Source organism: Taudactylus pleione, unplaced genomic scaffold, assembly GCF_031769625.1.
Source record: "Taudactylus pleione unplaced genomic scaffold, aTauple2 ptg001990l, whole genome shotgun sequence".
Classification (NCBI taxonomy): Eukaryota; Metazoa; Chordata; class Amphibia; order Anura; family Myobatrachidae; genus Taudactylus; species Taudactylus pleione.
This window is the reverse complement of record NW_028286386.1, coordinates 6,132,866-6,155,119: the sequence shown is the minus strand read 5'-3', so window position 1 is coordinate 6,155,119 and position 22,254 is coordinate 6,132,866. Positions and strand designations below refer to the sequence as shown.

The following is a 22,254-nucleotide window of genomic DNA, read 5'->3' as shown; positions in this document are numbered from 1 at the left end:
CAAACACAGAAAATAATTTTTTTTTTGGTTTGGACTGGAGTGTACTTTGGGGGTTACAGCACCCTTTAACGGTCAAGCCAGCCGGCCCTTTACTTATAACACAGGCGCACGCTTGGCACTACTTTTTTGATGCACGTGCGGCTACTGCGCACACAATTCACAAACACAGAAAATAATTTTTTTGTTTGTTTGGACTGGAGTGTACTTTCGGGGGTTACAGCACCCTTAACGGTCAAGCCAGCCGGCCCTTTACTTATGACACAGGCGCACGCTTGGCACTACTTTGTTGATGCACGTGCGGCTACTGCGCACACAATTCACAAACACAGAAAATAATTTTTTTTTTGGTTTGGACTGGAGTGTATTTTGGGGGTTGCAGCACCCTTTAACGGTCAAGCCAGCCGGCCCTTTACTTATGACACAGGCGCACGCTTGGCACTACTTTGTTGATGCACGTGCGGCTACTGCGCACACAATTCACAAACACAGAAAATAATTTTTTTTTTGGTTTGGACTGGAGTGTACTTTGGGGGTTACAGCACCCTTTAACGGTCAAGCCAGCCGGCCCTTTACTTATAACACAGGCGCACACTTGGCACTACTTTGTTGATGCACGTGCGGCTACTGCGCACACAATTCACAAACACAGAAAATAATTTTTTTGTTTGTTTGGACTGGAGTGTACTTTCGGGGGTTACAGCACCCTTAACGGTCAAGCCAGCCGGCCCTTTACTTATGACACAGGCGCACGCTTGGCACTACTTTGTTGATGCACGTGCGGCTACTGCGCACACAATTCACAAACACAGAAAATAATTTTTTTTTTGGTTTGGACTGGAGTGTACTTTGGGGGTTACAGCACCCTTTAACGGTCAAGCCAGCCGGCCCTTTACTTATGACACAGGCGCACGCTTGGCACTACTTTGTTGATGCACGTGCGGCTACTGCGCACACAATTCACAAACACAGAAAATAATTTTTTTTTTGGTTTGGACTGGAGTGTACTTTGGGGGTTACAGCACCCTTTAACGGTCAAGCCAGCCGGCCCTTTACTGATGACACAGGCGCACGCTTGGCTCTACTTTGTTGATGCACGTGCGGCTACTGCGCACACAATTCACAAACACAGAAAATAATTTTTTTTTTGGTTTGGACTGGAGTGTACTTTCGGGGGTTACAGCACCCTTTAACAGTCAAGCCAGCCGGCCCTTTACTTATGACACAGGCGCACGCTTGGCACTACTTTGTTGATGCACGTGCGGCTACTGCGCACACAATTCACAAACACAGAAAATAATTATTTTTTTGGTTTGGACTGGAGTGTACTTTGGGGGTTACCGCACCCTTTAACGGTCAAGCCAGCCGGCCCTTTACTTATGACACAGGCGCACGCTTGGCACTACTTTGTTGATGCATGTGCTGCTACTGCGCACACAAATCACAAACACAGAAAATATATTATTTTTTTAGCACTTGGGGGGAGCACCCCTGATGGACAGAGCACCCCCTGGACAACACTACAGCACCCCTTTAGGACTGGGACACTGCACAGGACTTTGGAGTGGACACAGCCCCTATGGAGAACTGACTGCACAACACAGTCCAGCCAGCCCCTATGGACTTTGAAGTAGTGGACACAGTCCCTATTAACAACAGCAGCACAGCACAACACAGCCAGCCCCTATGGACTTTGAAGTAGTGGACAACAGCAGCACTACACTACACTACACTACACAGCCCTAACTCCCACCCTCCCTCTTCACTGTCCACAGCCGAGTGAGAAAATGGCGCCGACGCGGGTACCTTATATAGGATCCAAAACCCGCGAGACTCGGAAGGCGGGATGATGACGTTTTGTCTCGATTTCAGATCCGAGTCAGGCGGGAAAAGTCGAGGCTGACTCGGATCGGACTCGGATCGGGGGGGCTCGGGGGGGTTCGGATTTCAGAAATCCGAACCCGCTCACCCCTAATCTTAACACTCATGCATCTATGTGGTTACTGTAACCTGATTGTGAACCAGTATACAATACAGCTATAGAATATATACATCTGCAGCTTCATATATATATAATAATGACCACGGATGGGAAGACCAGCACACCAGATAAAGTATCAAAAAAAAATCAGTTTATATAGAATGCATGTAAAAACTAAAAACATGAACATTGGTGTCCAGAAAAAATATTTTCAGTCACAGATAATCGTGCAATACAGAATATACTTATCACAATCTGTATAATCAACACACTGGCACCAATAGTAGTATAAGCCGCCTTAGTAGATGGACAGCCTGGGCTGTCCATCTACTAAGGTGGCTTATACTACTATTGGTGCCAGTGTGTTGATAAGTATATTCTGTATTGCACGATTATCTGTGACTGAAAATATTTTTTCTGGACACCAATGTTCATGTTTTTACATGCATTCTATATAAACTGATTTTTTTTTGATACTTTATCTGGTGTGCTGGTCTTCCAATCCGTGGTCATTATTATGCAATTTCATATGTCTGTGCACCCAGCATTTATTTATTATTTTTGAGAGTGCAGTACTTCTCTTTTTCTATATATATATATATATATATATATATATATATTGTGATTGGATCACTGGTAAAGTGGTCTGTGACAGGGATATTTATCCCAGATTCCTGTCCTATGTGTTTAAAATCCCCAGGAGAAAGTCTGCAGTGTAGCAGGCTTGAGTTTCGGCTTTTTGAAAAGCCGGTTTGGGACCTGGGGGTTGTGGGTGAGAGGAGAGGGAGGGCTCCACCCACGGCCACTCCAGGTTTTGGTTCTCGCAGCCTGGTACAGGCTTGTTAGGGTTTCCACCTGAGAGTGGCCAATATAAGCCTAGTGTGTTTATGGCTGATTGTCTCACCTGGGAGAGCAGACAGGGAGTTTGCACATAGACACTTGGATACCTAACTGTGAGTGTTGTGCTGTGCTTTTGTTGCTGGCGAGGGCATTAGGCCCTGCCAGGTTTTGGTAGTGAGGGAACTACCTGTGAAGTTAGTGCCCCGACAGGGCTAGGATTTATATTTATGTTTTCTTTATGCTTCTGACATTGTACAATAAAGACTGGTGCCGACCAGCTTGTACTTGCATCCAGACTGGTGTGCTGCTTCCCTGCTGCTGTGTGTGTGTGTAAGGAAGGAGTCCTCTACCCAGGAGAGGGACCCCCTAACCTGTGTCACAATATGGTGGAGAATGCGGGCAACCACACACACTGAAGTTGCAGCGAGAGGAAAACTTTCCGTTTAAAAATTAAAGGGACAGACACCCAATTGGTGAGTGTGGAAATAACACTGTGTCCTTGGAGTCCCATAGAGGAGGCGTCAGCCAATGCTCAGAGAGGCAAGGTTCAGCTTCCAACCTACACCCCAGGACAAAATGGAGGACATTATAAAGGCTTTGCTCCAAGCTACAGCAGCTCAGCAGGAGACAAACAAACTTCAGCAGGAATCTACCAGAGCTCAGCAGGAGACAAACAAACTTCAGCAGGAATCTACCAGAGCTCAGCAGGAGACGAACAAACTTCTGCAGGAAGCTACCTGGGCTCAGCAGGAATCCTCCAGGGTGCAAATGTTGGCCTTGGAGACAGCCCAGAGGCAACAACAGGTCGCCATCGCGGAAAACAGCCAGGCCATAAAAGAGGTGGTACAGCACCTGGTCGCCCGGCCCAGAGATGTTAATACCGGTCCTCCCACCACCACTCACTCCGTCCGAGCCAGTCACTTCCTCCAAAAGATGACTTCGGGCGATGATGTGGAGGCCTATCTCGCCGCATTTGAAAGAACGGCCGAAAGGGAGAGTTGGCCCCCAGGAGCAGTGGGCAAGTCTGGTGGCACCTTTTTTGTCTGGGGAGCCACAAAAGGCCTATTTCGACTTATGCCTGGCTGATGCCAAGGACTATAAAAAATTAAAACAGGAGATCCTAACTCGCTTGGGAGTCACCACCTTTGTTCGTGCCCAACGGGTCCACCGCTGGGAGTTCCATATGGACAAGCCTCCATGTTCACAGATGCATGACCTCGTCCATCTGTCCTCAAAATGGCTACAGCCCGAGACGCTGACGGGACCACAGATCGTGGAAAGGGTCGTGATGGACCGGTATCTGTGATCATTACCCGCGACTCTGCGCAAGTGGGTGAGCCATGCAGACCCTAAGACCGCGGACAAGTTGGTCGAGCTAGTGGAGAGGTACGTGGCGGCTGAGGAGCTGAGGAGTATGCCCCACCAAGCCCCGATGGCGCACCGGCGAACTCCCACAGACACTGGTAAGACTGTTCCAGGGGAGAAGGGTGCTGGGCGGTGGGATGTACCTAAGACTGAGGGTGTAGAACCTGGAGACAGGCCTGCCAGGCCAGGAAGGTTCTTGCCCCGTAAACAACTAGACATTAATATGATTCAGTGTTCCCGGTGTGGTGACTTCGGCCATATTTCCACTAATTGTTCACTTACAACTGAACCTATGCAATGTGATACTGCTCATGTCTACCGCAGGGGGTCTTTCTTTGCACAGACAGCCTGTACGGCTGACCGGCAGGCTGAGTCTGATAAGCACATGTGTGTACTCACTGTAGATGGCAACCGAGTAGAGGCACTGTTAGACTCTGGTAGCTTGGTGACACTTATAAAAGCTGAGCTGGTGAACCCCTTGAGGCATAAGGGGAAAACTGTTGGTGTGACCTGCATACATGGGGAAAATCGCTATTCTGTTACTGCCGAGGTGAACATTGAGACACCATGTGGCTCTGCTATAGTTTCTGTGGGTTTGGTGCCTGGTCTGATGTACGATGCAATATTGGGGAGAGACTTTGCTCACTTCTGGAAGTTGTGGGAAAGCCGTTTTGTTCCAGAAGTGAACAACCCCGGTCCACTTGAGAAGGTTGTCGATATAGTGGAGGAGGGAGTTTCTTCTGAGTCAGAGTTATTCCCTTTTTCTATTATGATTGGCGAACTAGAGAATGCGGAGCGTGACGGTGGCCCGCCAACTGATGTGCCTCCCATTGAGGTGGGAAGTGTTGTTGGGCCAGTTGATCATCTGCCTGATTTAGAGGTCAGAAGAGAGGTCTTTGCCGTGGAGCAGTTGAAAGACCCTACTTTGGTAAAAGCCAGGAAGAATGTAAAGGTAGTTGATGGTAAACCCGTAGACCCTGAAAGTCCTTTGTCCTATCCCCACCTGGCAATGTGTCAGGATTTATCCTGCCCTGAGTGTCAGTATCATGCTCCCAGACCACGTTTTAAGGGTCCACTAGTTCCATTGCCTATTGTAGAGGTGCCAATAGTGAGAGAGCACCTGAAACAGGCTCAACAGGCACAGCAGAGGGTATACAACCGCAATGCTCGGTTATGCAGATTTGCTCCTGGGGACAGAGTGTTAGTGTTGGTTCCCACTGTGGAAAATAAACCTTTGGCTAAATGGCAAGGGCCCTTTGAAATCTTAGACAGAGTGGGACAGGTCAATTACAAAGTTTACCAGCCGAGGAAAAGAAAGCCGGAACAGATATACCATATAAATCTGTTAAAGCCCTGGAAAGATAGAACGGTACTGTCGGCCGTCCGAGCCCCTCCAGTAAGTCCAGGGCCCTTAGTTCCCGAAGTGACAGTGGCAAAAACCCTGTTGGCAATTCAACAACGAGAGGTCAAGGAGTTTCTGGTTAGAAATAGGGTGCTGTTCTCTGACGTACCTGGGAAAACCTCGGTCGTTAAACATGACATCATCACTGACCCGGGGGTTAAAGTTAATCTACAGCCCTATAGGTTACCAGAAGCACCAAGAGCATCGGTGTCGAAATAAATTAAAAATATGCTGGAGTTGGGGGTTATTGAAGTATCACATAGTGAGTGGTCAAGTCCCATTTTGTTGATTCCAGAGCCCGACGGGAGTGTGCGTTTCTGCAATGACTTCCGAAAGTTAAACAGTGTTTCAAAATTCGATGCCTACCCGATGCCACAGTGGAGAAGGAGGCGTTGGCCATAAAGTGGGCTTTACAAACTTTAAAATTTTCGTTGGAACACAGGCCAGGGGGCCTGTTGTTTAAAGCAGACGCGTTGTCACGCGTTCATTGTTTGGGGGCTTCAGTTGTTCCGCCCCATAGGTCGAAACAAAGGGGGGGGATATGTGATAGGATCACTGGTAAAGTGGTCTGTGACAGGGATATTTATCCCAGATTCCTGTCCTATGTGTTTAAAATCCCCAGGAGAAAGTCTGCAGTGTAGCAGGCTTGAGTTTCGGCTTTTTGAAAAGCCGGTTTGGGACCTGGGGGTTGTGGGTGAGAGGAGAGGGAGGGCTCCACCCACGGCCACTCCAGGTTTTGGTTCTCGCAGCCTGGTACAGGCTTGTTAGGGTTTCCACCTGAGAGTGGCCAATATAAGCCTAGTGTGTTTAGGGCTGATTGTCTCACCTGGGAGAGCAGACAGGGAGTTTGCTCAGAGACACTTGGATACCTAACTGTGAGTGTTGTGCTGTGCTTTTGTTGCTGGCGAGGGCATTAGGCCCTGCCAGGTTTTGGTATTGAGGGAACTACCTGTGAAGTTAGTGCCCCGACAGGGCTAGGATTTATATTTATGTTTTCTTTATGTTTCTGACATTGTACAATAAAGACTGGCGCCGACCAGCTTCTACTTGCATCCAGACTGGTGTGGTGTGGTGTGGTGTGGTGTGGTGTGGTGTGGTGTGGTGTGGTGTGGTGTGGTGTGTGTGTGTGTGTGTGTGTGTGTGTGTGTGTGTGTGTGTGTGTGTGTGTGTGTGTGTGTGTGTAAGGAAGGAGTCCTCTACCCAGGAGAGGGACCCCCTAACCTAACTTTGTCACAATATATATATATATATACAGTATATACACACACACATACATACATACATACAACGTATATATACAAACATACACACGTGTGTATATATATATATATATATATATATATATACGCATACATATATATATATATATAATCCACTTTGTCTGGCACTCCCAATGAAGAATAGACAACGTGCCCGGTGCCCTTCCTGGACAATAGTAATATCACAAGGATGGAACAACACAGTCTGAGAGGTTTGTTGTCCTTCCTGCCTCCAACAGGTCTGGACTCAGGCATCCTGGCCCCCAAAGGCTTGGTTTAGCTTCACTGGGCGCTCTGGCTGCCACAGTCCCACTTAGACTGTCTCCAAAGGCAGCCTGACTGGTCTGCCTTCTCATCAGCCCACACCTGGACTCTCTCCAGAAGGCAGCCCCTAGGTGTGGAAAAACTTAGTTTAACTACCCTGTGTGGGCCGATACCTCCAGTCCCACACAGAGGGCCTCATTCAGAGGCGGTCGGAGGATGCAAGCGGTCGCTCAGAAACTGGGCGGCCGCTTGCATCCTGACCGCCCGCCTCTGTTTCGGTCGTTTACACCCACAGCTCTAACGACTGCTCGGGTGATGGTCACGATGGTCAGAGACCATCGCGACCATCGGGGCTTATGACGAGACCCTAGGGTAGGATCTCACTTGTCGTAAGCCCCGGAGAGCTTCTGGCTTCTGCTGAAAAGTCCTCGGCCTCTCCCAAGAAGGAAATGGGCTAAAGCCATGAAACTTACAGACTATTCCACATATTCACCACGAAGTTCAACACACTCCCAATGAAGAATAGACAACGTGCCCGGTGCCCTTCCTGGACAATAGTAATATCACAAGGATGGATAGACGGCACTCGTGGCTTTCCTCAACATATGAAAATAACACGCTAGGACCAGCGTTTAATCCGTCAACGCTTCGAAGTATTAACTCCTTTATCAAGACCTTTATCAAGCCACGAGTGCCGTCCATCCATCCTTGTGATATATATATATATGTCATAGGCTTAATTCACGGCATTCAACCATCTGCAGAACTCACTTATTTTTCAGGGAATGTTCGTTCCAAAATAAAATTTGTCCAGCTGATCAACCACATCAAGGTCTTCCCCATTTGGTCAGTCCCTACACTGACACTCAAATATATGAGCATTGTTCTGCCACGTTTGTGGTCACACTTTCTAGGGCACCCTGCTTTTTCAAATGTAAACTAAACTTTGTCATCTTATTCCTAGGTGCTCATTAATGGATATGCCTAGGTGTGGTTCTGTCTGTTTAAACCAGGACTTATACGTGGCAGAGCAATGCTCATATTTTTGAGAGTCAGTGTAAGGACTGACATGGTAGGTTAGCTGGACAAATTATTGCAATATTTTGGAATTAACATTCCCTGAATTTAAGGAATTACAGTTTGAAAAGTGAGTGCCGAAATTGTATGATATATATATATATCTGAGACCTGCCCCCACATTGGATGGTAGCTATTTTGAATTTATGGCGATAGTCTTTTTTAATTAAGGGGCTTTTAAAGATTGCCTTGTAGACGTCATTAGTCGTTTTTCTTCCTGATGTCAACACAAAAAGATTTACCAAGAGAAGAAAAAAGTCTCTACTTAGGTCAACTCCAGCCACGGTAAGTGTCTGTCCCTGTGCTTTATTTATTGTCATGCCGAAGCAGACTCTTACCGGGGATTTCACTTGTTTGAAATTAAGGAATCTTTTTTCACATAACTGGATATTACGAATCAATCTCTACATGGTATAAAATAAAGTCCATTGTTGTGATATTTTTTATTTAACGATTTAGGCAGCATAAGCCAAGAAAGCGCTTGGATGTCCATTTTTTATTTTCTTTATTGACTTGCTTTACTAAAATCATCACTGCTCGGTTCCCATTTGTCATACAATAATGTTTCATACACCTTCCTCGACAAATGCATCAAAATCCATTGAGTGGTTATTGAGATTAGCCAGAATAAACAGGCAGACGCCTACCAGGGACTTTATTTTATACTAATATTATATTGGACTAAGGCCCTCATTCAGAGCCGTACGCTCTGAGCAGAGCGCACGCTCTGAATGAGGGCCGGCCTCCATGAAAATGGAGCGTCCTCCTGGACGCTCGTATAGCTGTGGGTCACCACCCACAGGCTATACGAGCGTGCAGTTTGTTGGCCGCGATGGTCGAGACCATCGCGACCATCGAAACTGTGAGCCGGAGCCTGCGGTTGAGGTTTTCAACCGCAAGCTCCGGAGTGATTTTGGCTCTATCAGAGCCAAAATCACTCCCACTGACATCACTAGTGATGTCAGTGGGCCGGCTTCTGACGGGAGGCGTTCCCGTGGGAACGCCCCCGTCATGGAGGCACGCCCCCGGCACGCCTACCAAAGGGGGCGTGCTGTCAATCAACATCGACAGCACGCCCCCTTTGATCAGACACAACGAGCGAAGGACTTTCCTTCGCTCGTCGCTTCTGGCGCATGCGCACGACGGAGCTCCCTCCGTTGTGCGCATGCTCAGTCCAGAACATCGACCCACTTGCGAGCGGACAGCCGCTCGCGAGTGGGTCTGAATCAGGCCCTAAGTCCAATGACAGAACGCGTAGGGGCGTGGCTTGGAGTTCTGACTGTGTAAAGGAAGCAGCTCCCGGAGAAGTTCCTGAAGATGTTCCGGTCACTGGCCAGGTTATCTTTTTCCCATCACCTATTATACTTGCGGTGGTTCAGACCACATGCTTCGGTACACACACTATCATAATTTTCGGTTGATTGCAATAAATTGTTATACTTTTACGCACAATGTGGCGCCCACTATTCATGCTTCACTTATAGAATGATCCCAGACTGGATTCGGGCATTACCTTCGGGGAAGACGCTGGTTCTAATACTGTGGGATCCGTGCCTTGGATTATACTTGCATATGCTAGATCTCATAAAGCAGACAGACGCAATCGTATTTGAGAGTGTTCCCAGGACATTGGTATAATTCAAAATATTTGGAATAGCGTACTGACTATTATATCTGTTCATACACACATACATACATATATATATTATACATACACTGTACATACACACACATATATAATGTGATGACTTGGGTTAATTAGCTTGGTTGAGTGTCAATGGTTCAGTGCTAGGAGCATTTCAGGTTATAAATAAAAGTGCTTTACTGTCAGCATAAATCTGGAAACAAAAATAACAAACGCCTAGCCCCATTCGGGCACTGACTCACTTCTGCGCCCCTGACTAACCTTGGTCAGCTAATCTGCAAATAAAGTCCAAAGTCTCTCTCTGCTTCCTGCAAAGTCTATCACAGGCTCTGGCCTGGCTTTCACACAAAGTTTCTCTTGTGGTCCTCCCTGCCTCCTGCAGGTATGAACACTGGTTTCTTTTACGTCACACAGTCTGAGAGGTTTGTTGTCCTTCCTGCCTCCAACAGGTCTGGACTCAGGCATCCTGGCCCCCAAAGGCTTGGTTTAGCTTCACTGGGCGCTCTGGCTGCCACAGTCCCACTTAGACTGTCTCCAAAGGCAGCCTGACTGGTCTGCCTTCTCATCAGCCCACACCTGGACTCTCTCCAGAAGGCAGCCCCTAGGTGTGGAAAAACTTAGTTTAACTACCCTGTGTGGGCCGATACCTCCAGTCCCACACAGAGGGCCTCATTCAGAGGCGGTCGGAGGATGCAAGCGGTCGCTCAGAAACTGGGCGGCCGCTTGCATCCTGACCGCCCGCCTCTGTTTCGGTCGTTTACACCCACAGCTCTAACGACTGCTCGGGTGATGGTCACGATGGTCAGAGACCATCGCGACCATCGGGGCTTATGACGAGACCCTAGGGTAGGATCTCACTTGTCGTAAGCCCCGGAGAGCTTCTGGCTTCTGCTGAAAAGTCCTCGGCCTCTCCCAAGAAGGAAATGGGCTAGAGCCATGAAACTTACAGACTATTCCACATATTCACCACGAAGTTCAACACACTTGGCACAGCATTTATGGGGTTTCTTTAACCCTTCCAAAAAAAATTCTGAAGGTTGATAACTCAAATACTGCTCTGCTGCTGATATTACCTCCAAATCATTAAAATAAATGCTTCCCTTTCAAAGTTTTTTTTAAAGGTTTGGAAACCATTTCTTCACAGTGGAATAAGAGGGCCACTTGTCCCTTAATGTTTGCATCATACATTCATGGATTTTCTTTCTAGTTTTCTTCTGCAGGAAAAGAAACTTCATGACAGCCCAGAGTTCCACATTCGATATTTCAATACTTTGCATTGACATGGTTCAGTTTATGACGTCAAACACCTGCAAATAAAAACAAAAATGCTATTAGTCTGAAAATTGGCATTTTACAAGCAGCTAATGTGCACTATAGATATGGTTAGCCTGTATACCAGTATCCCCCACCATAGGGGGTTGCAAGCTATCAGGAGGGTATTGACTAATAATCCTTTATATGTAGGTCTGACATTGATTTCTTCTTGACTCAACTTGAACTCACATAGTTTCTGAATTACTTTTATCCGTTCCAGTTCATCCCAAAGGCACTCGATGGGGTTGAGGTCAAGGCTCTGTGCGAGCCAGTCAAGTTCTTCCACACCAAACTCCTCAAATCATGTCTTTATAGCCCTTGCTTTGTGCACTGGGGCACAGTCATGTTGGAATAGAAAAGGGCCTTCCCAAAACTGTTGCCACAAAGTTGGAAGTATTGCATTTTTTATAAAAATATTTAATAAAATGCTTTGAGTATACCAATTTGGCTGCCAGTATTTTTAAAATTATTTTGCTGTGATTTGGTTTTGTCTGTATACGAAATTAGTTTAAATAAATTTATTTTTAACTTTTCAATTGCATTGTTGTTGGTACCTAATAGATGAGCTATAAAGTCATTTTAAATTTGCATAGGTTGTTTACTTGAACCCGCATCAGCTGATTTATGTGATACATTAAACATTTTATTAGAAGGTTTTAACCCCTTCTTTGACACTAGTAACCTCATTTTGGACACACTTATTGCACAGGCACTTGATGCTCTTTACATACTTGGCTTGCTTCTCACTTCAAGGCATTTATATCTACATCAGCATTTTCAGATTGTAGACACCTTTCTAGCACTGACATATATAGACAAATCAGGGCAAGATATAATTTTATTTAATTTCTGCGACCCTAAATTGCTGAATTTCTGCCACCCCCTTATATGCCCGTCAAATGTCCCTATATGCCCACAGACCTCTCCACATGTCCTCTAACTGCCCCAAAGACCTCTTCAGAGGTCTCTATGAGACCTTTGTGTCCCTCAGACCTCCACACATGGCATCAGATTACCCCACATACTCCTTAAATGCCTCTCAGATCCCCCCCACATACTCTCAGATGATTCCACATGTCCCTTCAATTACTCTCACATGCCCTCAGACCTTCCTGCAAGCCCCTTATAATGCACATCTAATCCTGCTAGTAGATGACAGTCAGGGTCCTATGTAAGTTGCACAGTCATGTTATTTTTGCTGTGTGTGTAGTGTGATTATTACACTGCACAAAGCTTGGAGGATGCTCCAGAACTGTGGTATATAATATACAGACATACCAGTCATATACTACCCTGGCTCTACCCCTACTGACAATTCATATACTGTATATATAGACTACCCATACTCCACTTTCACTGTAGTACCACCATTGACATAAAATATATCAGGGCAGGCAACCTGTGGCACTACAGCTGCTATCGAACTTTGCATTACAGCATGCCCCGCCATAGTTTTTGCATACCCTGAGGAATGCTGAGATATGTAGTTCACAGCATGTTACCTACACCTGACATAAATAATGCACCTCTACTGCTTATCCCTGACCTGCTCCCACTGACATTACACACAAGCAGAACACATACTGGATATGGGTTTTGTATAGTAGATGGGCACAGTTCATATATGCACACAGGGGTTTATATGAACTAGGCCCCTCGCCTATGCCTGATACATATCCTATATGTGTTTTGCTTTGTATTACCCCCATCTTTTGTCTACTCTTTCTGTCCATGGCAGCCTCATAGTGTATCCACCTCTAGTGTATCCCCCCACTCCCCTTAGTGTTTCCCACTCCCCTAGCTGCCCAAAGTGTATCCCCCAAGGCAACCTCCACCAAATTCTAGAGTCTTTGGCAGATATAATTCCCACATACTGCCTCCTCTTTAGCCCCAGTACAGTCCTCTAGTGATAGCCTCCAGCCACACAGCAGGAGGGCTGCTCGGATCCTGTGAGGAGTAGAGGGTGAGGGGAGGGAGGGACAGCACACTCACAATGGTCTCCCCTTCCTCTGCTGGAGAACGTGTGATTGACAGCTCAGGATAGTGCTGTTGATTGGTCAGAGCATGTTCTAATGGACCCGACGTCCTCACTGTCAATTATACGGTAAAATTCTGATTTCTTCCCAGCAAGTAGGTGCCTGGTGCCCCCCTCAAATGTTTGGAATGTGCGAGTTGCCCCTGGCCCCATTGTGGTTAGCAACAGTGAAAACGGGAGCCTGCCATTAAGCATCATACCCCAGGACTGTCAGGCTGCACGTCTGTAAATTCCCTCCCTAGTAATTTTACATTTCTAAGTTGCATTTGGAGTGTGTCAGACATCTGTGACTTCCCAGCTTTTATGTCAGCATGGATAAAGCAAAATATCAGTTCATCTTAATAGTCACAGCACCAAGGTTTGAGAGTGCTGACCTTACTGGAGGTGGTGTACTGGTGATACCCCTGGTTTAATAGAAGACAATGGACGTTGTAATTTAGGAGGCTGCCACTAGGTGGAGCCTTTACGTGCCAAAACAGAGACCAGCTAGCAACAGAACTAGGAGTTTGCGGGTGCACAGACAGCGTGGTATTCATCTTGTATGAGCTGATAGTGTAGTTGTGCCTGAGTCTACCAGTGTATACAGCTGCAACCATTTTGTGTGAATTACAAGATGATTAAAGAGCACTTTGGGAGTTATTGATACTGGGAAGTGCCAATACTGCTATATAAATGCCATTTTGAAAGTGGAGTTGTCTTTACTGTGCCTTCTCATTGGAAATCCAAAGCAATTATCCATACTTTCCTACTCTCCTGGAACTGCCGGAGACTCCCAAACATCAGGTGGCACTCAAGGCGCTGATTGCAGTGTCCTGGCTGCAGCGGCTGGGCTGTGATAATCATGTCAGAGGACTTCCTTAAAAAAAAAAAAGGTAGTAGTAGAAAATATGTCTAATAATCTGGTAAAAAAAGTTACAAGATCAGCAGTAACTATCATCTATGGAAATAGGGCTTAATTTTGTTTATTTCCACTTGCTACTCCAAGGGGCACAGACTAAAATGAGCAATGTTTCCTTTAAGCGTAAAGCAATTACGGAACCTCACGGCTAAATGAATCGCCACCACTGGCTACTGCAGGCTTGTTGCTTATTGATACCCTGATATATATATATATATATATATATATATACACACACACACACACACACAATTATGTATATATAAATATTTAAGTTTAATAGTAAATTTCACGGATGCTATCAAACTTATTCTATTATATTCTGCAACTTTTTCCCTTGTCTGCAACTTACAAATCTTGAAAGAAGCTGTGTGCACTGCTGGCACTATATAAATAGACTATACACACTGCCTTCGGGTATCCAGCCTAATAAAACTCTTTAGCAGTACTTGCTAGAAAATGTTGAGGGAATAAAATGGCAACAAAAATTTTCTATAATTTCTTATGTTCTGAGCTTTCAAGACAATGGGTTAGGTATAAAATCTCACACCGGTACATGCATCAGAAATGGTGTTCAAGAAATGAGACTTCTGTTTTTTAAAAAAAGTGACACTTCTATATAAATTACTGCTAAATATATATAATAATCACCCACAAATGGACGAAATTGTTGCATGTTACAGGCAGAAAGGATATCAGTTGGTAACATTAAATGAAGCAATTACTGAAATATGTTCCACTACAAAATTAGAGGTAAAGCTGTTTCGAAAATATACTTTAATGACATCACTGAAACCTAGCTGTTTTTCTTCCCAGTAACCTGGAAAAAAGACGCACATTGCATCTACCATTGTCTGCGACCTGTAACGACCTGTCATCATGTGATACAGATACCCACAGCAATGACTGGCAACGGCTGGGTCTCAGGCCCAGGCATCCGAGCTGTTGGTCATGCACTGTGGCTGCAAGCATAACTGCAGCCATCCATTGATATCTTTCTTGTGACAGCCAGAAGGAATTGCAGAGGATAATGAAGCTAGCTTACAGATAAACCAAGTCTTAATAGAGGATGGACACACCCCAAAGGACAGTCCTAAAGTGTCTGATGAAGTACCAGGGGAGAACGTCAAGGTACCACAGGTCAGTGATGAGGTTGACAGTCTACAGCTCTACCATATGATTTTCAGCTACCAGGACTCTCAGTAAGTTCTGTAGATACATCTTGTATTGCTGAAGCTAATGACATGTAAAAGAAGATAGTAGAGAACTAACATTTGACACATTCGACACCTTCTTGCCACAGACTGGACCTGCAGTAAAGACTGTTCTGGATATGATGTGTACAAGTTCCAGCAGTATTGAACAAGAGCTGCAAAATTAGTTAACATGTTGTAACTCCATTCCTAGTCATACACAGGATGAAGATATGTCATACCATTCGCTAATATAAAACCACCGTGTGCAGTAATGGCCGATTACATCTCCCTTTCCAGGAGAAATAGCATATCCTCTATAGCTGAGAATCCAGAGCTCATGTTACCAGAGTTCCAGCCTGGATGATCGTGCCAGGAGCCCACACTGGAAGAAACCCATTTGCTAACCCAATTATGTTTATCATCTCAGCATTTTTTGGAGAACGGGGCAGTTGAAAGAGTCGCAAGAGGAACTTTAATATCTATTCCTAAGTACCTTCAGTACAGAGACGGAACAGAGAGGTTTCAGCTGACATTGGAGTTACAGCCGGCAAGGAAGAACCGTGTGCCAGGACTTCTTCAAGCACTGTACACCATAATAAGCGACAACTACCTCAGTGTGCTGAAGGATTCTGCCATCTATGGGCATTTGACTGGCTGGGAGAGAAAACGGATTGGATTCTGCAGCTATGGATGACAGAAACATTGTCCATGTGTAAAGTTGAGGCAAGGAGAGCATTTGACTTCAATACGTACATTGCTTGTTCAGCGGAGGAAGAGCAGACTCAGTTAGAAGCGCAATTTTACTCGCTTGATATGCAAACAAACCACTGGAAAATCATAACAAATATCCCAGAGGAAGCCTGTCTCATAGGATGCAGCATATGCTCTATGCCAGTGGTGGCCAATCAGTCAGAGACCAAAAATATTGCACGCGCCAAAAGCACATGCAAAAAGGGGCATGGTCCACACCTCTGGTATAACGTCTGTAGGAGCGTGATCATGTGTCACACCCTTATTTTTAGTCAGGCTGGTGGTGAGTTATTTAGGGGACCTTTTTTTTGAACAGCGATTATGTGGGGTAATAGTATTTTTAATTGGGTATTAATAATTATATACGCCCTTGATAATTGAGATATAATCTTTCAGTACAGCACTGAAGTGACACCAGGCAGCACAGTCTTTTGGCTTTCTTTTCTATTTTGACACCTTCTGTCTCTCCAGCCCAGCCCCAGACAGCGAACCCCAGCCCCAAACTTACCTGCTACTTCTTTTTTCTCCTCGGTCCTCACACACCGTGGCTCCTTTCGTTATCGGACATCATGACATCAAGCGCACTGCCACCAGGTCTCCAAACCAAAAAAGCTGTATTTCAAGCTTTGCAACACAGCACTGGTGATAAGAGCTGGCAGCAGGTAGTCAGTGGGATAGAGGGAGCGGGCCCCCCTCTCTGTCTAGGCCCGGGTCTCCAGTTCTGGCAGTTCCCTCCTGATGGGGCGCCCTGGTCAGGAGAGCAGCATCAGAAGAACCACATTTGGCTTGAGAGCCACGGGTTGGCCACCGCTGCTCTATGCACAACTACCTGTTCATTGCAGGAAGCCTCTGAAAGACCAATGAGGGCTCAGTTTGCTCCAACACATTCATGTGCTATAACCCTCTTACTAGCATCTGGAGAAGACTTGCACCAATGATAAAAGCAAGGTGCTACCTAAAGCTAATCCCGCTTGACAGCTATCTGTACGCCATTGGAGGAAAAGGCCTGCCTCTCTACCGTTGAGAGATACGATCCAAGGTCAGACACCTGAAGCCTTGCAGCTTCCCATCTTAAAGTCTCATTGTCAGAGGCACATGAAGCTGCCGTCTATGGAGGGAAGATTTATATCACAGGGGGTAATTTATATTACCGCCTCTTCAATTACAAAACCAGCAGTGACAGTTAGAAAGAACGTCCTTATGAAGCCTGCTTGGGACACTCCTGGGACATGGTGGCAGTTGGCCGCACTTTTTACAGATTTGACAAAGACAAGGACTGCATCAATATTATCAGGTACAATACCGCTTCCAAGAAGTGGTCACAATACAAAACAACTTTCCCAGAATGCAAGGTTCCGTTTAGATGCGCTACACTGGATGACAACATATACTGCGTAAACAGTCAGACAACTGCGTTGTTCTCAGTGAACAATGGAAAAGCCGCATTGAAGCCAGCTTATTTCAACGCAGTCCCCGTTCGGTGTATAGACTACCCTTGCTTCACTGGTTTACACCTGCGCAGGGCAGTTACAGAAACATCTATATAAATCATTGAAGGACTTTTTACACCTACATCTTCAATAAAATAACCCAAATATTTGCGCTATGTATTAACATCAAATACATTTCCTCATTTGTTTTAGTTTTGGAAGAAAATATTTTTTATTTATAATTCTGAGTTTATTGGTGCATACAATGGTGTGTTTGGGAAAATGATAATGTGTCACCTGTGTCAGCAGGGGGGTCAGTGCCTGAATAGGTGTTAATATCTGTCAGAACTCTTGGACGGATTGTGGATGGGGCCCATATTTAGGGAATTGGCTAGACCTATGCCTGAGGCGCAGAGTCTAATGTGCCGGCGGTATTCACCAGGGACCCTCGCAAGAAGGTATGGACTTGGCTGCGTCCGACACACAGGTCGCGGCCCTCAGGTTAGGTTTTCCTATACAGGTGCTGGTGAATATTGGATGAGGTGCAGAAGAATAAACGTAGTCGACAGGCCGGGTCAAAACAGACGAGACGGTACCAGGGAGCAGACGTAAACGGGTCACAGGGAGTAGCCAAGGTCAGAACCAGATATCAGGAGCAGTACAAGGGATCAGACGAAATCGGAGTCACAAACAAGCCAAGGTCAAGATCAGGATAACAGGTAAGTACTGGAATGCTGGAGTATGGTATGGAGCCTATACTCTGGCACCTGTCTGATGCCAGAGACTTCCTTTAATAGAGTAAGTTCAAATCTTGCACCAAACGTGACTTCACGTTTGGCGCGCCTGTCACTTTAAATTTCTTTGCAGGTTGGCGTGAGCTCCTAGGAGAGCCGCGCCCACCTGCACTTCCAGCCAGCGTGAGGGGGGCATGGAGCAGACGTCATGGCAGCAGGCGCTGGGGACTCCCAGCCCGCTGCCTGCCTCCAACGGAGATTCCAGTACTGCCAGCCCCGTTAAGTGGTAGCCGGTGTCCGGCACACTGTGAAATTACCCCCCCCCCCTTCTCTAGGGGTGGGCACCGAACACCCCACAAATGGTTTGTTGGGAAACTTCCGGTGGAATTTCTGAAGAAGCTGAGGCGCATGAATGTCAGAAGCCTTGACCCAGCAACATTCCTCAGGACCATACCCCCTCCAATTAACTAGAAACTGAACAGCTCCTCTAGAAACCCTAGAATCCAGAATCTGTTTCACTTCATATTCCTCCTGATGGTCTACCAGAATCGCAGGAGGAGGGCTGCAAGGTGCTGAGAAATGATTAAGTACCAAGGGCTTGAGCAGAGAAATGTGAAACACATTGGGTATTCTTAGAGTGTTTGAAGTTTCAAACGATATGCTACTGGGTTAAGCACCTGCAAGATCTGAAAAGGACCAACGAATCTGGGAGCGAATTTCATTGTTGGAACCCTTAATCTCAGATGTTTGGTTGACAGCCAGACTTTATCACCAGGAGCCAGCACCGGACCTCTCCTCCTTCTCCTATCTGCAAACAGCTTGTACCTTGAAGAAGTTTTACACAAATTCCTTTTTACCATCTTCCAGATCCTAAAGAATCGATTCACTGTACCACGTACGACTGGAAGTGATACTGGCTGAAGGCCTGGTAACTCGGGTAACACTGGATGCAGACCATACTGAACAAAGAATGGAGAGTGTCCCGATGCCTCATGGTACAGGTTATTGTGGGCAAATTCAGCACAAGGTAGCAGAGAGACCCAGTCATCTTGATTGGCTGAAACATACATCCTAATTAATTTTTCCAATTCTTGGTTTACTCATTCAGTCTGGCCATAATCCTAGGGGATGATAGGCTGAATAAAGGCTGAGAACTACAGAAAAAAAGAGAGATTTGCCCTCCAGCACACTGCAGCAATATCAACAAAAATACTTGAATCCTACATAATAATAGAAATTCAGAGGTATTAGTTACATACATTTGCAAATATATGAGTAAGCGCCAGGCCAGTTGTCAAGGCTCCTCTATACTGGGGTCGCTAACATTAAGGGGTTCACGTCCGAGAAGCAAGGCACCCCAAAAAAAATTCCAGCCAAGGGCCATCCCCAGGGCATCACACAAAAAAGGGAAAAAGGTGATAGTGAAGTGTAAAGTATAGATAAATCAATAAGTGTTAATATGATGAGAAAGAGTTAAAATTACATAAATAATTATTTTTTTATATTTGTTTGTCTATTATTTATGTAATTTTAACTCTGTCATCATATTAACACTTATTGATTTATCTTTACCCATCTATACTTTACACTTCACTATCACCTTTTTCCCTTTTTTGTGTGATGCCCTGGGGATGGCCCTTGGCTGGAATTTTTTTTGGGGTTCCCTGCGCCTCGGACGTGAACTCCATAATGTTAGGGACGCCAGTATACAGGAGCCTTGATGCTGGCCTGGTGCTTTTCATATATTTGCAAATGTAACTAAGGACCTCATTCAGAGTCGGTCGAAGCAGCCGCACCGTCGTACGCCACCGATGTTCGCTATACTGCGCATGCGTAAAGTTCGCAATGCGCGTGCGCAAACTAGCCGCTACGATCAGAAATTTCTCTCTCCTTGAACACAGCCAGGTCGGTAGTTTTAGTGACAGATTGAGGCGTTTGTGGGTGGTAACAGGGGAAGGTGCTTGAAAACGGGGGAGTGGAGATCCGAACGCAGGCATGCCTAATTATGCGAACGGCGTATTATGGGAGTGCATACGGTTTATGGGAGTGCATAATTAACAAAGTAGCGTCATGGCACATGTGACATGGGAGGTTTTTACACTGACATGATCGTAGAGCTTAAGAGAGGGTATGGTCAATCTTAAGCTCTACGACCAATTCCGATGGTTCTCGATGGTCTCGATTAATCCTTATATGCCCGGAGAGAACGTGTAATGCGTACGAGAAGGGGGCGTATGGTCGGCCAGCTACCGATCCGAACTTAGGGACGCAACTTGCGAGGGAATCATTTGCATATCCGTCCCCTTTTCCCGAACGACCATGCGGCCGCTTCGACCGACTCTGAATGAGGTCCTAATACCTCTGAATTTATATTATTATGTAGGATTCAAGTATTTTTGTTGATATTGCTGCAGTGTAAACCCCGCCCTTTACAAGCACTTGTGCAAAGTCATTAAGCTGATGTGAGCGACCACCATACTTTTTGTTTGAATAAAAGCTCAGGCTGATGCCAAAGCACCTGCATAATGCTCTCCAGAACTTAGAGATAAATTGTACCCCTTGGTCGGAAACAATGTCCTTAGGAAACCCGTGTAACCTAAAGATTTCTCTTACAAAAATCTGTGCCAACTTTGGTGCTGAAGGTAGACCTTTCAAAGGAATAACATGAGCGGCCTTGGAGAACCTATCCACCACCACCAGAATTGTGTAGGACCCTTGGCATGAAGGCAGGTCAGTCACAAAGTCCACAGAAATGTGAGTCCAATGGCAATCAGGCACTGGTAGTTGCAACAGGGAGCCTGATGGAGAGTGTGGTGGAATCTTGTGCTGAGCACAAATATGACAGGCTGCCATGAAGTCCTTTACATCCTGATGGATCATCGGCCACCAGTACCACCTGAGGATTAGTTCCAAGTTTTTTTTTATGCCTGCATGCCCACTGAAATGTGATGAATGCGCCCACTGAAGTAGTTTAGCCCAGAGTTCTGAGGCTATGAATGTTTTCCCCAGTGGAATCTTGACCCTCTTGGTGGCTGCTAAGAAACAGGCAGGGTTTAGAATGGCCTTGTCCTCCTTTACTTCTTCCATTTCAGCAGAACTAAATGCTTGAGACAGGGCATCGGCCTTGATGTTCTTTTTACTCAGCCGGTAAGTAATCACTAGATTAAATTGATCAAAGCATAATGACCATCTGGACTGACGATAATTTAGACAGTGAGCTGTCCTGAGGTACATCAAATTCATATGATCGGTGTAGACTGTTACGGGAAATTTAGCTCCTTCTAACAAGTATCGCCATTCTTGTAGAGCCAGTTTGATGGCAAGTAGTTCTTTATCACCAACAGTATAATTCCTCTCTGATGTAGAGAACTTTCGGGAGAAGAATGCACAGGAGTACCACTTATTTCCTTTATGTTTCTGTGACAGGACTGCCCAAACCCCAACCATGGAAGTGTCCACCTCCAGAAAAAATGGTTGCTCACAATTAGGTTGTCTCAGGATGGGTGGTGAAAGGAAGTGCTGTTTCAAATGGATGAAGGCTTCCTCTGCCTCAGGTGACCACTCACGAGTGTCCTGACCCTTTCTAGTAAGAGCAGTGATGGGAGCAGCGATGGAAGAGTAGTTCCTGATGAATTGGCGGTAGAAGTTGCAAAAACCCAGGAAGCATTGTATTGATTTCAATCCAACTGGGCGGGACCAGTTGGCAATAGCGGCTAGCTTCTCTGGTTCCATTTGAAGGCAGGAACCCAAAATGATGTACCCCAGAAATGTTAGTTAATTTTGTTCAAAAGAGTATTTCTCAAGTTTGCAGAAAAGCTGATTAGCTCAGAGTCGTGAAAGCACCTCACATACATGATGGCGATGACGTGCTATATCTTCAGAAAATATTAGGATATCATCCAAGTATACCACTACGTATTTATACAACAGATCCTGGAAAATATGATTCATGTAGCTGGGGCATTGCTTAATCCAAAAGGCATAACTAAGTATTCGTAGTGGCCATCTCGAGTATTAAAGGCAGTCTTCCACTCGTTTCCAGATCTGATTCTGATTAAATTGTAGGC

General features: G+C 45.7%; 1 pseudogene; it reads left to right on the top strand.

The window, feature by feature from the left end:
• The window catches only part of LOC148435843 (kelch domain-containing protein 7B-like), a 57,509-nt pseudogene extending 39,939 nt beyond the window's left edge, over positions 1–17,570 (top strand).
• The last annotated feature ends 4,684 nt before the right edge of the window (positions 17,571–22,254 follow it).